Here is a 17,259-nt window from a genome sequence, read left to right as displayed (position 1 = left end):
GACACTTCTCAAAAGAAGACATTTATGCAGCCAAAAAACACATGAAAAAATGCTCACCATCACTGGCCATCAGAGAAATGCAAATCAAAACCACAATGAGATACCATCTCATACCAGTTAGAATGGCAATCATTAAAAAGTCAGGAAACAGCAGGTGCTGGAGAGGATGTGGAGAAATAGGAACACTTTTACACTGTTGGTGGGACTGTAAACTAGTTCAAACATTGTGGAAGTCAGTGTGGCGATTCCTCAGGGATCTAGAACTGGAAATACCATTCGACCCAGCCATCCCATTACTGGGTATATACCCAAAGGACTATAAATCATGCTGCTACAAAGACACATGCACACGTATGTTTGTTGTGGCACTATTCACAATAGCAAAGACTTGGAACCAACCCAAATGTCCAACAATGATAGACTGGATTAAGCAAATGTGGCACATATACACCATGGAATACTATGCAGCCATAAAAAAGGATGAGTTCATGTCCCTTGTAGGGACATGGATGAAATTGGAAATCATCATTCTCAGTAAACTATCGCAAGAACAAAAAACCAAACACCGCATATTCTCACTCATAGGTGGGAATTGAACAATGAGAACACATGGACACACGAAGGGGAACATCACACTCTGGGGACTGTTGCATGGTGGGGGGAGGGGGGAGGGATAGCACTGGGAGATATACCTAATGCTAGATGACGAGTTAGTGGGTGCAGCGCACCATCATGGCACATGTATACATATGTAACTAACCTGCACATTGTGCACATGTACCCTAAAACTTAAAGCATAATAATAATAAAAAAAATACATAAAAAAGAAAGAAAGAAGGGGAAATCCTAAAACCTGGCAAAGAGCAAAACACAGCTCACTTACAAAGATGAGAAACTAAGATAACATTGTTCAATAGCAATGATGGAATAAATACAGACCATAATAGAGCAAAGCCTTCTATATTTGGAGAGAAAGTGATTTCCAACATAGAATTATATACCTGGGGAGATTCATAATTAAGTATGAAAATAAAGACAGAAAATTTCAGATATGCAAGTTTTCAATAAATCTACTTTCCATGCTTCTTAGAAGCTGCTGGAGGAAGTTGTGGAGTCTGGCGAATAGAAATTGCAATATGGTAAAGTGGTGAGGGGAACTTCCAGGATGGCAGGAGGGAAAACCTTGGGACATCAGCTCTGTGGCAGGACTGGAGAACAACAGTCCAGTCTGGAGCAAGAGAAGACAAGAAAAAAAATGTGATTAACAGATTTACCTAATATTTGAAGATATGAAAAATTATACTGAGGGCCTCTAAGAGAGGGTAGGAGTATCTGGTCATAAGTGCCTAGACATCTAAACAAATCCCTCGAAAAGCAAAAGTTTCTATAACTTTTGCTTCTATAAAGGTAATCATGCTTAATACTTGTCACACAGGTGAGCAACATTCAACACTCACAATAATGTGTATGTGAAATGATGATGAGCCTGAACAGTGCATTATATCAGGAATTTGTGGAAAGGGTTAGTGAAGGTATGAGGAAGAGTGCTGTAAAAGAGCTAAAGTCTCCTCTACCACAATGAGAAGTCAACATATAGTGGTTAAAATTGAAATCGGGAAAGAATGACATAAGCACAATATTTAAAAATATTTAGAAAAACTGAAAAACTGCTAATAATGTTGAGAGTCGGTGTTTCTGGGAAAGAGGATGGTGGTGAGGAAGGGAGGAGTGAGTCAAGGAGCTGTTGTTTTTTGTTATATACCTTATACCATGATTACTTTTTAAAACTATGTATATTTATGACAAATAAGTAAGCATCGACTTCGGGAAAATTGAAAATGAGTGAGTGAGTGACTGAGACACAGAGCAGAGGCTCATGGCATCTCTACCGTGGGATGTGAGTGCAGGAAAAGAAAGGGAATTAGCAGCTAGTTTCCCCTGGGTCAGTGCATCTGATTACAGGAGTTGACTCCTGATTGAGCCCACCAGGTTAAACAATGACGTGTATCCTCCTCTCTTGGGAGTAATGTACATCCCCACACTCACCAGAAGGTCTGCAGGATATTTTCACTTGAGTAGCATGATACCAAATATGATTTTTTATCCTTTGTAAGTCAAACCTTCGGCCTGGATTTAAACACATACAAAAGTCCCTCTCAAATCACGTCCTTAGCATTTAAAGATGTTATAATCTGGATGGGAAAACCAGAGCTAACTGTTTGCAGGGAGGTCAAGGGGAATTTATTTACAATCTTGTCTCTACTCTGACTTGACCCACATACTTGGGCCTCAATCCCCTGTACACTCTTACTGACTTCAAACAAAAAAGGTGCACCCTCATCTTCAGGGGTCTGCGAGGTAACGAGATGATTGGCTTATTGGAATAGTGATTTATCTCTCAACTAGGAGAGAAGAAAACTGCTCTAATGATGTAGGACATAGATGGAAACCAGAGCCCTGTTAAACTCATAACCTGAGTGAGCATTCTTAACTCTTGTGTTCCTTTTAAATCAAAACGTCCATTAAAAATATATATATTACATGTGATATCATTTGAGGAGAAGAAACTTTATTCTTTTAACAGGTCTGTTCTTTGCTAGGTGTTATACTCAGTTTTTACAAGGGGCTCCACAGTGTATTTCTGGACACCTTGTATATGTCTGATAAGGAGTAAAAAGCTAACATCATTTGTAGACTGAGGACCCAAACTGTGATGCCAAGTGTGGATATAATCAATAGGACAGTGGTGAGTCTGATTAGTATACCGTCTATACTGATGACCCCATTTCAATATAAATTATAGTTCAAAAATGTGGTAAATGGGGCAATGTGGTGATCTCCGTGTGAGTATGTAGAAGTGTGTGCATACTCATACACACATATGTTTAGAGTAAATATGTATGCATTTATGGCAAAGATAAAGCCATAGTTAAGAAGAAAATGGCATAAGATCAGTGGAGTAAACCAAGGACAGGAACTTGGGATTGTGGTAAGGGAAGGAGATTAGAAGTTAGAGGATTCATGCTGAAAGGTGAAAGTAAAGCCATTTTGTAGGGCTGGAAGGGTTTTTTTGCAACTCCCTTCTGCTTATAAACAAGGAAATGTTGCCCTGGGAGAAGGAACTGACATATTCAGGTCACACGGTTAGCCAGTAACAGAGTTAAAACTAGACCATGACACTGGGCCCAGTGTGCTTTGCAATTTATTCTGTTCCTTGCGTGGTCAAGTCGTGACAAGAGTCAGAGGTCATGGTCAGGCTTTCTTGTGACCATAGGATGGTTAGAATTCACATGGAAAAAGGGTGAAAAGGTTAAGCATCGACTGCAACAGAAATGACCTGTCATCTGCCAGAATTCAGGCTAAGAGGCTAAACAGGTTAGAGATGACTGAAGATGAAAAGAGGTTCATCTTGAATGCATGTTTTATGTGTGAATCCATACCAAGTGGGAGCTTGAGACAAAATGGATTGATAGAAATTTTTCTAATTGCTTTTTATATCTCAGAAATAACCACAGTATAGAAGATAAGAGGTGGCTTTCAATAATTGACTGAGAGTGTTAAGACTGGCTGATGGCAAAGCATGTAGAAAGGGATTGGGAGAAGGCATTGGGCTTAGGGCAGTGTCAGGGTCCAGTGATGGAGAGGAGTCAGGCACACTTTGAATAAAAAGAACCAACATTTGTTTGGTTGTTGTATCAGAGTCCCAGCTGGAAATAGATGGCACACTCAAACTGGGTAATAGAGAATTTAATAAAGGAATGATTTTCAAAGGTGTGGCCAAGATTTAGGGAAAGCAACACTGATATTTCCACTCTTTAGGGCTGGCAGCAGTGGAGCCCTTAATACTCAAGGCCAGAAGAGACAAGCGGGTCAAACAGGCTTTAGAGCCTGGAGACAGCAGCTGCAGCTCTAGGAAAGTGTTACTGGCAGGATATTTTGATGTAAGGATGTAGCCAAATTATGGTGATCTGGTGGGAAAGGAATCAGAGGGAAACAACAACCACCACCCTCATTTCACTTTTCTCCGGTGCTCTGATCTCATACCGCTATGTCTCTTTATCAAACCCTACAAGAAACTGGAAGGCATTGGGGTTCATTGATAGAGTCTCCATGGGTCAGCCTCCTAGGGAAGAGCAGGGAAGAAAGTGAATTAGAAGTGGCAAGTGCAGGATATCCAACATAGGGGGCTTGAATGATTATGACACATTTCCCGTAAACTGGATATTGATTTACTATCTGGATAGACTTGTTTCCTTTTTTTTTTTCCTTTTTTTAATTATTATTATTATACTTTAGGTTTTATGGTACATGTGCACAATGTGCAGGTAAGTTACATATGTATACATGTGCCATGCTGGTGCGCTGCACCCACTAACTCGTCATCTAGCATTAGGTATATCTCCCAATGCTATCCCTCCCCCCTCCCCCTACCCCGCAACAGTCCCCGAAGTGTGATGTTCCCCTTCCTGTGTCCATGTGTTCTCATTGTTCAATTCCCACCTATGAGTGAGAATATGCGGTGTTTGGTTTTTTGTTCTTGCGATAGTTTACTGAGAATGATGATTTCCAATTTCATCCATGTCCCTACAAACGACATGAACTCATCATTTTTTATGGCTGCATAGTATTCCATGGTGTATATGTGCCACATTTTCTTAATCCAGTCTATCATTGTTGGACATTTGGGTTGGTTCCAAGTCTTTGCTATTGTGAATAATGCCGCAAATATCTCACGCTCTCAGAACGGCTATGTCAAAAAGACAAATAGGCTGGGCATGGTGGCTCATGTCTGTAATCCCAGCACTTTGGGAGGCCGAGGTGGGTGGATCACCTGAGGTTAGGAGTTCAAGACCAGCCTGACCAACATGGAGAAACCCAAGAGCAACTGGACAAGGAATGAGTTTGATGAATTGACAGAAGTGGACTTCAGAAGGTGAGTAATAACAAACCCCTCTGAGCTAAAGGAGCATTTTCTAACCAAATGCAAAGAAGCTAAGAACCTTGATAAAAGGTTACAGGAACTGCTAACTAGAATATCCAGTTTAGAGAAGAACATAAATGACCTGATGGAGCTGAAAAACACAGCATGAGAACTTTGTGAAACATACACAAGTACCAAGAGCCAAATTGATCAAATGGAAGAAAGGATATCAGAGATTGAAGATCGACTTAATGAAATAAAGCATGAAGACAAGATTAAAGAGAATGAAAAGGAATGAACAAAGCCTCCAAGAAATATGGGACTATGTGAAAAGACCAAACCTATGATTGATTGGTGTACCTGAAGGTGACGGGGAGAATGGAACCCAGTTGGAAAACACACTTCAGGATATTATCCAGGAGAACTTCCCCAACCTAACAAGACAGACCAACACTCAAATTCAGGAAATACAGAGAACACCACTAAGATATTCCTTGAGAAGAGCAACCCCAAGACATATAATCGTCAGATTCACCAAGGTTGAAATGAAGGAAAAAATATTAAGAACAGCCAGAAAGATAGGTCAGGTTACCCACAAAGGGAAGCCCATTAGATTATTAGCAGATCTCTCGGCAGAAAGATCCCAGGTCAACTTCAGACTGCTGTGCTGGCAGTGAGAATTTCAAGCCAGTGGATCTTAGCCTGCTGGGCTCTGTGGGAGTGGGATCCAATGAGCAAGACCACTTGGCTCCCTGGCTTCAGCCCCGTTTCCAGGGGAGTGAACAGTTCTCTCTCGCTGGGGTTCCAGTTGCCACTGGGGTATGAAAATAAATAAACTCCTGCAACTAGCTTGGTGTCTGCCCAAACAGCCACCCAGTTTTGTGCCTGAAACCCAGGGCCCTGGTTTTGTAGGCACACAATCTGCGGGTTGCAAAAACCATAGGAAAAGCGTAGTATCTGGGCTGGATAACACAGTCCCTCACAGCTTCCCTTGGCTAGGGGAGGGAGGTCCCCGGCCCCTTGTATTCATTTATTTCCTGGTACACCTCTCTGATATTTTTTCCTCCTACATTGGTTGTCTGCATCTTTTGGTTTTCCTTTTCCTGTGGCCCTACTTTTGTAATACTACTTTCTGCAGGGAGAAGGGAATGTTTTCAATCTTACTTAGAGAATGGCTGATCACAAATTGATTATTATACCCCCGATTCCGCTACGACCAACTCATGCACCTCCTATGAAAAAATTTCCTGCCACTCACCCTAGCACTACTCATATGACACATCTCCGTGCCCATTACAACCTCCGGCATTCCCCCCCAAACCTAAGAAATATGTCTGACAAAAGAGTTACTTTGATAGAGTAAAAGATAGAGGTCTAAATCCCCTTATTTCTAGGACTATGGGAATTGAACCCACCCCTGAGAATCCAAAATTCTCCGTGCCACCCATCACACCCTATCCTAAAGTAAGGTCAGCTAAATAAGCTATCGGGCCCATACCCCGAAAATGTTGGTTATATCCTTCCCGTACTAATTAACCCCTTAGCCCAACCCATCATCTACCTCACCATCTTCACAGGCACACTTATTACAGCACTAAGCTCTCACTGATTCTTTGCCTGACTGGCTTAGAAATAAACATACTCGCTTTCATCCCGGTCCTGACCAAAAAGACAAGCCCCCGCTCCACAGAGGCCGCTATTAAATATTTCCTCACACAGGCAACCGCGTCCATGATTCTCCTAATAGCCATCCTCTCCAACAACGTATTTTCTGGGCAATGAACCACAGCCAACACCACCAACCAATACTCATCACTGATAATTGTGACCGCCCTGGCGATGAAGCTAGGAATAGCCCCCTTTCACTTCTGAGTCCCAGAAGTCACCCAGGGAGTCCCCCTGACATCCGGCCTACTCCTCCTTACATGACAAAAATTAGCTCCCATTTCAATTATATACCAAATATCTCCATCAGTAGACGTAAACATCCTCCTCACCCTCTCAATTTTATCTATCCTAGTGGGCAGCTGAGGCGGACTAAACCAAACCCAACTACGCAAAATCCTGGCATACTCCTCAATCACCCATATGGGCTGAATAATAGCAGTACTACCATATAACCCAAACATCACTATCCTCAACCTGATCATCTACATCACCCTGACAACTACCGCATTCCTAATTCTCGACTTAAACTCTAGTACCACAATCCTACTATTATCCCGCACCTGAAACAAGCTGACATGACTAATATCCCTAATTCCATCAACCTTACTATCCCTAGGGGGCCTGCCACCACTAACCGGCTTCCTACCCAAATGGGCTATCATTGAAGAATTTACAAAAAATGGCAGTCTCATTACCCCCACAATCATAGCTATTATCACCCTCCTCAACCTCTACTTCTACATACGCCTAATCTACTCCACCTCAATCACGCTACTCCCCATATCTAACAACATAAAAATAAAATGACAATTCGAAAACACAAAGCCCACTCCCCTCCTCCCCACACTCACTATTCTCACTACCCTACTTCTACCCATCTCTCCTCTCATCCTATCTATCTCATAGAAATTTAGGTTAACACAGACCAAGAGCCTTCAAAGCCCTCAGTAAGTTACAGCACTTAATTTCTGTAACACTAAGGACTGCAAAGCCCCGCTTTGCATCAACTGAACGCAAATCAGCCACTTTAATTAAGCTAAGCCCTCACTAGACCGATGGGACTTAAACCCACAAACATTTAGTTAACAGCTAAACACCCTAATCAATTGGCTTCAGTCCACTTCTCCCGCCGCAGGAAAAAAAGGCGAGAGAAGCCCCGGCAGGCTTAAAGCTGCTCCTTCGAATTTGCAATTCAACATGACAATCACCTCGGGACTGGTAAAAAGAGGTCTAACCCCTGTTCTTAGATTTACAGCCTAATGCCTTGCTCGGCCATTTTACCCCCTTCTTTTTCTCCACTAATGTTCGCCGACCGCTGGCTGTTCTCCACAAACCACAAAGACATTGGAACATTATACTTGTTATTCGGCGCATGAGCTGGAGTCCTAGGCACTGCCCTAAGCCTCCTCATTCGGGCTGAACTAGGCCAGCCCAGCAACCTCCTAGGCAATGACCATATCTATAATGTTATCGTCACGGCCCATGCATTCGTAATAATTTTTTTTATAGTCATGCCCATTATAATTGGGGGCTTTGGCAACTGACTAGTACCCCTAATAATTGGCGCCCCCGACATAGCATTCCCGCGCATAAATAATATAAGCTTCTGACTCCTCCCCCCCTCCTTTCTTCTACTGCTCGCTTCTGCTATAGTAGAGGCTGGCGCAGGAACGGGCTGAAGAGTCTATCCTCCCCTAGCAGGAAACTACTCTCACCCAGGAGCCTCTGTAGACTTGACAATCTTCTCTCTACACCTAGCAGGCATTTCCTCCATCTTAGGGGCTATCAACTTCATCACAACAATCATTAATATAAAACCCCCTGCAATATCCCAATACCAAACCCCCCTCTTCGTCTGATCGGTCCTGATCACAGCAGTCTTACTACTCCTTTCCCTCCCAGTCCTAGCTGCTGGCATCACCATACTACTAACAGACCGCAACCTAAATACTACATTCTTTGACCTGGCTGGAGGGGGAGATTCTATCCTATATCAGCATTTATTCTGATTTTTTGGCCACCCTGAAGTTTATATTCTCATCCTACCAGGCTTCGGTATAATCTCCCACATCGTAACACACTATTCCGGAAAAGAAGAACCATTCGGATACATAGGCATAGTCTGGGCCATGGTCTCAACTGGTTTCCTAGGTTTTATCGTATGAGCCCACCACATATTCACAGTAGGAATAGACGTAGACACACGAGCCTACTTCACCTCCGCTACTATAATTATTGCCATCCCCACCGACGTCAAAGTGTTTAGCTGACTCACTACACTCCACGGAAGCAACACTAAATGATCTGCTGCAATCCTCTGAGCCCTAGGATTCATCTTCCTCTTCACCGTAGGCGGCCTAACAGGCATCGTACTAGCAAACTCATCACTAGATATTGTATTACACGATACATACTACGTTGTAGCCCATTTTCATTGCGTCCTGTCAATAGGAGCTGTATTCGCCATCATAGGAGGCTTCATCCACTGGTTCCCACTATTCTCGGGCTACACCTTAGACCAGACCTATGCTAAAATTCACTTCATTACCATATTTGTCCACGTAAATTTAACCTTCTTCCCACAGCACTTCCTCGGCCTATCAGGTATACCCCGACGTTACTCCGACTACCCCGATGCATACACCTCATGAAATATTCTATCATCCGCGGGCTCATTTATCTCCCTAACAGCAGTAATACTAATAATCTTCATAATCTGAGAAGCCTTCGCCTCAAAACGAAAAATCCCAATAATTGAACAACCTCCACAAGCCTAGAGTGATTATACGGATGCCCCCCACCCTACCATACGTTTGAAGAACCCGTCTATATAAAACCCGAACAAAAAAGGAAGGAATCGAACCTCCTAAAGCTGGTTTCAAGCCAACCCCATAACCTCCATGACTTTTTCAAAAGGTACTAGAAAAAACATTTCGTAACTTTGTCAAAGTTAAGTTACAGGTCAGACCCTGTGTATCTTAATGGCGCACGCAGCACAGGTAGGTCTACAAGATGCTACCTCTCCTATCATAGAAGAATTGGTCATCTTTCATGACCACGCCCTCATAATCATTTTCCTAATCTGCTTCCTAGTCCTGTACGCCCTTTTCCTAACACTCACAACAAAACTCACCAACACTAGCATCTCAGACGCCCAAGAGATAGAAATTATTTGAACTATCTTACCAGCCATCATCCTAGTTCTAATCGCCCTCCCATCTCTACGCATTCTCTACCTAACAGACGAAATCAACGACCCCTCCTTTACCATCAAATCAATTGGCCATCAATGATACTGAACCTATGAATATACTGACTATGGCGGATTGATCTTCAACTCTTACATGCTCCCACCACTATTCCTAGAACCAGGAGACCTTCGACTCCTTGACGTCGACAATCGAGTAGTCCTCCCAGTCGAAGCCCCCGTTCGCATAATAATTACATCCCAAGACGTCTTACGCTCATGAACCGTCCCCTCACTAGGCCTGAAAACAGATGCAATCCCCGGACGCCTAAACCAAACCACATTCACTGCCACACGACCAGGAGTATATTATGGCCAATGTTCAGAGATCTGTGGAGCTAACCACAGCTTTATACCTATCGTTCTAGAACTAATTCCCCTAAAAATCTTCGAAATAGGACCTGTATTCACTTTATAGCCCTTCCACCCACCCCACAGCCCGTTCCACTTCCCTTCCTGAGACTCACTGCAAAGCTAACCTAGCATTAACCTTTTAAGTTAAAGACTAAGAGAATCAACCTCTCTTTGCAGTGAAATGCCACAACTAAATACCACCACATGACCCACCATCATCACCCCAATACTTCTCGCACTATTCCTCATCACTCAACTAAAACTATTAAATACACACCTCCACCCACCCACTCCACCAAAGTTTACTGAAACAAAAAACCACGCCAAACCCTGAGAACTAAAATGAACGAAAGTTTATTCGCCTCATTCATTACCCCCACGGTGCTAGGCCTCCCCGCCGCAGTACCAATCATCCTATTTCCCCCCTTACTGGTCCCCACCTCCAAATATTTCATCAACAACCGACTAATTGCCATTCAACAATGACTAATCCGACTCACCCTAAAGCAGATAATAACTACCCATAACACTAAAGGACAAACTTGATCCCTCATACTAACATCCCTAATCATTTTCATCGCCTCAACCAACCTCCTGGGACTCCTCCCCTACTCATTTACACCAACTACCCAACTATCTATAAACCTAGCTATAGCAGTCCCCCTATGAGCAAGCACGGTAGCTATAGGCCTCCGCTTCAAAGCCAAAATCACCCTAACCCACCTCTTACCACAAGGTACGCCCACACCCCTTATCCCCATACTAATTATTATTGAAACCATCAGCCTTTTTATTCAACCACTAGCTTTAGCCGTACTCCTAACTGCCAATATCACTGCAGGCCACCTACTCATGCACCTAATCGGAAGCGCCGCACTAGCAATACTAGCCATCAACCTCCCCCTAACCCTCATCACCTTTACAACTTTAACCCTATTAACCATCCTGGAAATTGCCGTTGCCCTAATTCAAGCCTATGTCTTCACACTCCTAGTAAGCCTCTACTTGCACGACAACTCATAATGGTCCATCAATCACACGCTTACCACATAGTAAAGCCCAGCCCATGACCCCTGACAGGGGCTCTCTCAGCCCTCCTAATAACGTCTGGCCTGACCATATGATTCCACTTCTACTCCACAACCCTACTATCAATAGGTCTGCTAATCAACGCACTGACCATATATCAATGATGACGGGATGTAGTGCGAGAGAGCACGTACCAAGGCCACCACACACTACCCGTCCAAAAAGGTCTCCGATGCGGAATAATCCTATTCATCACCTCAGAAGTCTTTTTCTTCGCTGGATTTTTCTGAGCATTCTACCACTCCAGCCTAGCCCCCACCCCTCAACTTGGAGGGCACTGACCCCCAACAGGCATTATCCCCCTCAACCCCCTAGAAGTCCCACTCCTAAACACATCCGTATTGCTCGCATCAGGAGTCTCAATTACCTGAGCCCATCACAGCCTCATGGAAAACAATCGAACCCAAATAATTAAAGCACTACTTATCACAATCTTACTGGGCATCTACTTCACCCTCCTCCAAGCCTCAGAATATATTGAAGCTCCCTTCACCATCTCTGACGGCATCTATGGCTCAACATTCTTCGTAGCCACAGGATTCCACGGCCTCCACGTTATTATCGGATCAACTTTCCTCACTGTTTGCCTAGCCCGCCAACTACTATTCCACTTCACATCCAAACATCACTTTGGCTTCGAAGCCGCCGCCTGATATTGACACTTCGTAGACGTAGTCTGACTATTTCTGTACGTCTCCATCTACTGATGAGGGTCCTACTCTTTTAGTATAAGCAGTACCGTTAACTTCCAATTAACCAGTTTTGACAACACTCAAAAAAGAGTAATTAACTTCGCCTTGGTCCTAATAGTTAACACCCTCCTAGCCCTGTTACTAATAACTATCACATTCTGATTACCACAACTTAACCTCTACATAGAAAAATCCGACCCATACGAATGTGGATTTGACCCTGCATGCCCCGCAGGGGGGATGTTATATATAAGTTAATATTGTTATGTGTGAATTTGATCCTGTCATTATGATGTTAGCTGGTTATTTTGCTTGTTAGTTGATGCAGTCTCTTCCTAGTCTCGATGGTCTTTACATTTTGGCATGATTTTGCAGTGGCTGGTACTGGTTTTGCCTTTCCATGTTTAGCACTTCCTTCAGGAGCTCTTTTAGGGCAGGCCTGGTTGTGACCAAATCTCTCAGCATTTGCTTGTCTGTAAAGTATTTTATTTCTCCTTCACTTATGAAGCTTAGTTTGGCTGGATATGAAATTCTGGGTTGAAAATTCTTTTCTTTAAGAATGTTGAATATTGGCTCCCACTCTCTTCTGGCTTGTAGGGTTTCTGCCGAGAGATCCGCTGTTAGTCTGATGGGCTTCCCTTTGATGGTAACCCGACCTTTCTCTCTGGCTGCCCTTAACATTTTTTCCTTCCTTTCAACTTTGGTGAATCTGACAATTATGTGTCTTGGAGTTGCTCTTCTCGAGGAGTATCTTTGTGGCGTTCTCTGTATTTCCTGAATCTGAATGTTGGCCTGCCTTGCTAGATTGGGGAAGTTCTCCTGGAAAATATCCTGCAGAGTGTTTTCCAACTTGTTTCCATTCTCCCCGTCACTTTCAGGTACACCAATCAGACGTAGATTTGGTCTTTTCACATAGTCCCACATTTCTTGGAGGCTTTGCTCATTTCTTTTTATTCTTTTTTCTCTAAACTTCCCTTCTCGCTTCATTTCATTCATTTCATCTTCCAGGGCTGATACCCTTTCTTCCATTTGATCGCATCGGCTCCTGAGGCTTCTGCATTCTTCACGTAGTTCTCGAGCCTTGGTTTTCAGCTCCATCAGCTCCTTTAAGCACTTCTCTGTATTGGTTATTCTAGTTATACATTCTTCTAAATTTTTTTCAAAGTTTTCAACTTCTTTGCCTTTGGTTTGAATATCCTCCCGTAGCTCGGAGTAATTTGATCGTCTGAAGCCTTCTTCTCTCAGCTCGTCAAAGTCATTCTCCGTCCAGCTTTGTTCCGTTGCTGGTGAGGAACTGCATTCCTTTGGAGGAGGAGAGGTACTCTGTTTTTTAGAGTTTCCAGTTTTTCTGCTCTGTTTTTTCCCCATCTTTGTGGTTTTATCTACTTTTGGTCCTTGATGATGGTGATATACAGATGGGTTTTTGGTGTGGATGTCCTTTCTGTTAGTTTTCCTTCTAACAGACAGGACCCTCAGCTGTAGGTCTGTTGGAGTACCTGGCCGGCCGTGTGAGGTGTCAGTCTGCCCCTGCTGGGGGTGCCTCCCAGTTAGGCTGCTCGGGGGTCAGGGGTCAGGGACCCACTTGAGGAGGCAGTCAGCCCGTTCTCAGATCTCCAGCTGCGTGCTGGGAGAACCACTGCTCTCCTCAAAGCTGTCAGACAGGGATATTTAAGTCTGCAGAGGTTACTGCTGTCTTTTTGTCTGTGCCTTGCCCCCGGAGGTGGAGCCTACAGAGGCAGGCAGGCCTCCTTGAGCTGTGGTGGGCTCCACCCAGTTCAAGCTTCCAGGCTGCTTTGTTTATCTAAGGGAGCCTGGGCAATGGCGGGCGCCCCTCCCCCAGCCTCGCTGCCGCCTTGCTGTTTGATCTCAGACTGCTGTGCTAGCAATAAGTGAGACTCCATGGGCCTAGGACCCTCTGAGCCAGGTGCGGGATATAATCTCCTGGTGCACCGTTTCCTAAGCCCGTCGGAAAAGCACAGAATTCAGGTGGGAGTGGCCCGATTTTCCAGGTGCCGTCTGTCACCCCTGGAAAGGGAACTCCCTGACCCCTTGCGCTTCCCGAGTGAGGCAATGCCTTGCCCCTGCTTCGGCTGGCACACGGTGCACTCACCCACTGACCTGCGCCCACTGTCTGGCACTCCCTAGTGAGATGAACACGGTACCTCAGATGGAAATGCAGAAATCACCCGTCTTCTGCGTCGCTGATGCTGGGAGCTGTAGACCGGAGCTGTTCCTATTCGGCCATCTTGGCTCCTCCCTCCAGACCTGTTTCTTGAGTGCTGTGGTCTGAATGCTAAGTCTGCCCAAAATTCATAACCTGAATTCCAAATTGATAGTATTAATAGGTGAGGCTTTCAGAGGTGACTAAGTCATGAGGTGCCCTCATAAATGGGATCAGTGAAGGTCCTTTAAAAGAGGCCCTGAGAGCTTATTTGCCTCTTCCACCAGATGAGAATGAAGCAAGCAAGCACCATCTATGAAGTAAGGAACAGGTCCTCACCAGGCATCAAATCTGTCTTGATCTTGGACTTCCCAGCCTCCAGACTGAGAAACAAATTTCTGTCATTTACAAGCTACCCAGTCTATGGTAATTTGCAATAGCAGACCAAAAGAACTAAGATATTGAAAAACAATTTTTTAAGAGAGTAACTTATGCTAATATTACACAAAATTACCAGGCTTTGGAAATGATGGAAAAAAGTCAATTCTGGGAGTGTTCCTTATCATGCTTCCATGATTATTTTTACTGTGTGCCACTGTCCTTTAACTTAACATGGTAAGATGGCTTTCTTAGGTGGGTTGATAAATGGAAAAGCCTCACTTGACCTTATATGCTTTAAAAAAAAATTCAGCTCTCTTGACTGAACGGAATATATTAGTCACATGACAAAGTCTACTGTGATGACCCAGTCTCCTTACCTTTAGTCCTGACCCATGAAAACCACTGTGGTTTCCAGGTGTACAGGAATATGAGACTACTTAATTTTGAACGTGCATGGAATTTAGTGGAAGCAGGAGCACTTGTTCCCCTAGAACCATTTTCTGCAATATAAGGCTAAATCTTCCCTCACTGTTTGTGAGTTTAGTAAAACATTTTATGAGCTCACCGTGGGGTATTGAGACTTATTAACAAGTAATTGGCCTTATAAGACTCTAATGAATAAAGTAGAATAACAAATAACTCATATACACTAAGAAATACAACTGTCAAATGAACAGGAATTCTTAGTTGAACATTTGATGGATTCTCATTGTTACCGGAAAGGCGTCCCTATCCAGACCCCAAGAGGGGGTTCTTGGACTTCATGCAAGAAAGAATTCAGGGCAAGTCCATAAAGTAAAGTGAAAAGAAGTTTACTAAGAAAGTTAAGGAATAGAGAATGACTATTCTACAGGCAGAGCAGTGGCATGGGCTGCTCAGCTGCTTATACTTGTTGCTACTTCTTGATTATATGCTAAATAAAGGGTAGATTATTCATGAGTTTCCCAGGAAAAGGGTGGGCAATTGCCAGAACTGAGGGTTCCTCCCCCTTTTTAGACCATATATAGTAACTTCCTGATGTTGCCCTGGCATTTGTTAACTGTCATGGCACTGGTGGGAGTGTCTTTTTAGCATGCTAATGCATTATAATTAGTGTATAATGAGCAGTGAGGATGATCAGAGGTCACTTTCATCATCATCTTGGTTTTGGTAGGATTTGGCCAGCTTCTTTACTGCATGCAGTTTTATCAGCAAGGTCTTTGTGACCTGTATCTTGTGCTGACATCCTATCTCATCCTGTGACTAAGAATGCCTTAACTTCCTGGGAATGCAGCCCAGTAGGTCTCATACTTATTTTACCAAGCCCCTATTCAAGATGGAGTTGCTCTGGTTTGAATGTCTCTAACATCGTTACAGTAAAGAAGTGGTGATGATATAGATAATGATGTTGATGCTGATGAAGGTCAACAGTTCTGGAGTCCTTACTATGGGTAGAGGAGAGTTTCACATATCAACAACCAATGGGTAAGTCTGTATTTTACATAGAGGAAACAGGCACGGAAAGGTTAAATAACTTTTCTAAGGTCACACAGCTAGCAAGTGATAGAGGCAGAATTCTTCGTTCTAAATGTGATTATTTCATAAGTTAAGTGATGAACAGGAGGTATCTTACTGAACAAAATATTAATAAATGTTTGGCATTAGTTTCTTTCTCTGTAAAGTGAGGTTAATAACAGAACCAGCTGGTTAATGGATAAATGATTCATGTAGGAAAAGTACGTAAAACAAGACCTGATACATTAAGGGAAGCAGCTTCCTATAGTGGTTAAGAACACAAATTACTGGGATTCAAATACCAGCTCTGCTACTTACTGGGTAGTGTAGCTTGGCAAATAATTCAATCTCTCCAGATCTTGGTTTTATCATATAAAAATAAGGACAATAGTAAAGACCTCATAAGGTTATATATAAATTAAATGACTTAGTATTTGTAAAGCTCTAGAAGAGTACTTGTTGAATAAAAGTTAGCTTTTGTGGTTCAAGGCACCCATTTACTGCTACAGTGCTTGAAGCACATTGAAAAATTCACACTTCTTTCTTCTTTTTCCTTTCATTATTTATTACTTCATTAAATCTTCTGCAAGTCCTTTACCTCCTGAATAACATTTTATAACTCATCAGATTATAATTCCTGTTAAATTCTAGGAACTTTACTTTCTTGGATAATGTAATGTATGCTGTGGTATAAATCCAGATACCTTTTCAAAACAGAGACACTCCTTCTTCCAACTCCCAGAAATTTAGGCTGCCAAAGACTCATGTCCAACTTCCTCTCTGGGAATTGCCCTTGGCCAAAGGGAGCTGTCTCATACAAGGTTACATCCTTTCCTGAGGGAAGCCCACATCTAATAGCTGGTCTAAATGGGTTTAGGAGGGCATAGCCCCATGCTTCAATTAGGGACATCTTTGAAGAACCCTTTCAGCTTTAGATCTTCCCATAAGACCAGCTGAGGCAGTAGCTGCAAACGTATCACAGTTCAACTTCTTTCTGTACTCAATCCTATTGTCCTTGGTCCCACACAGGTGTCGTGCCCAAAACAACTCCCCAGTAAATTTACTGCATGCAAATCTTCATATTAGAGTTTGTTTCTGACCTGTGACAGTTTGTACCAGGAACCAACCTCAGAAGCAGATTTCAAAATGGAATTTTGGAGCTGGATTCTGTCAGCTGGCTGTGAACGAATCTCCATTTAGTGGTGGTAGATGGAGGATTGCCAACTCCTGGCATGTGGTTGCAGAGCAATTG

At 43.2% G+C, this 17,259-nt stretch overlaps 2 pseudogenes across 1 annotated transcript; both read left to right on the top strand.

The window, feature by feature from the left end:
- The first annotated feature begins 9,252 nt into the window (after nt 1-9,252).
- LOC129048071 (cytochrome c oxidase subunit 2-like) lies at nt 9,253-10,254 on the top strand (annotated as a pseudogene). Its single transcript, XR_008510102.2, has one exon. The product of XR_008510102.2 is annotated as a cytochrome c oxidase subunit 2-like (transcript).
- Nucleotides 10,255-10,532: 278 nt separating this feature from the next.
- Nucleotides 10,533-11,213, top strand: LOC129048072 (ATP synthase subunit a-like; annotated as a pseudogene).
- The last annotated feature ends 6,046 nt before the right edge of the window (nt 11,214-17,259 follow it).

Source organism: Pongo abelii, chromosome 13 (genome assembly GCF_028885655.2).
Source record: "Pongo abelii isolate AG06213 chromosome 13, NHGRI_mPonAbe1-v2.0_pri, whole genome shotgun sequence".
NCBI lineage: Eukaryota > Metazoa > Chordata > Mammalia > Primates > Hominidae > Pongo > Pongo abelii.
Note: the sequence above shows the minus strand (reverse complement) of the source record. Positions and strands in the feature narration are given on the sequence as shown.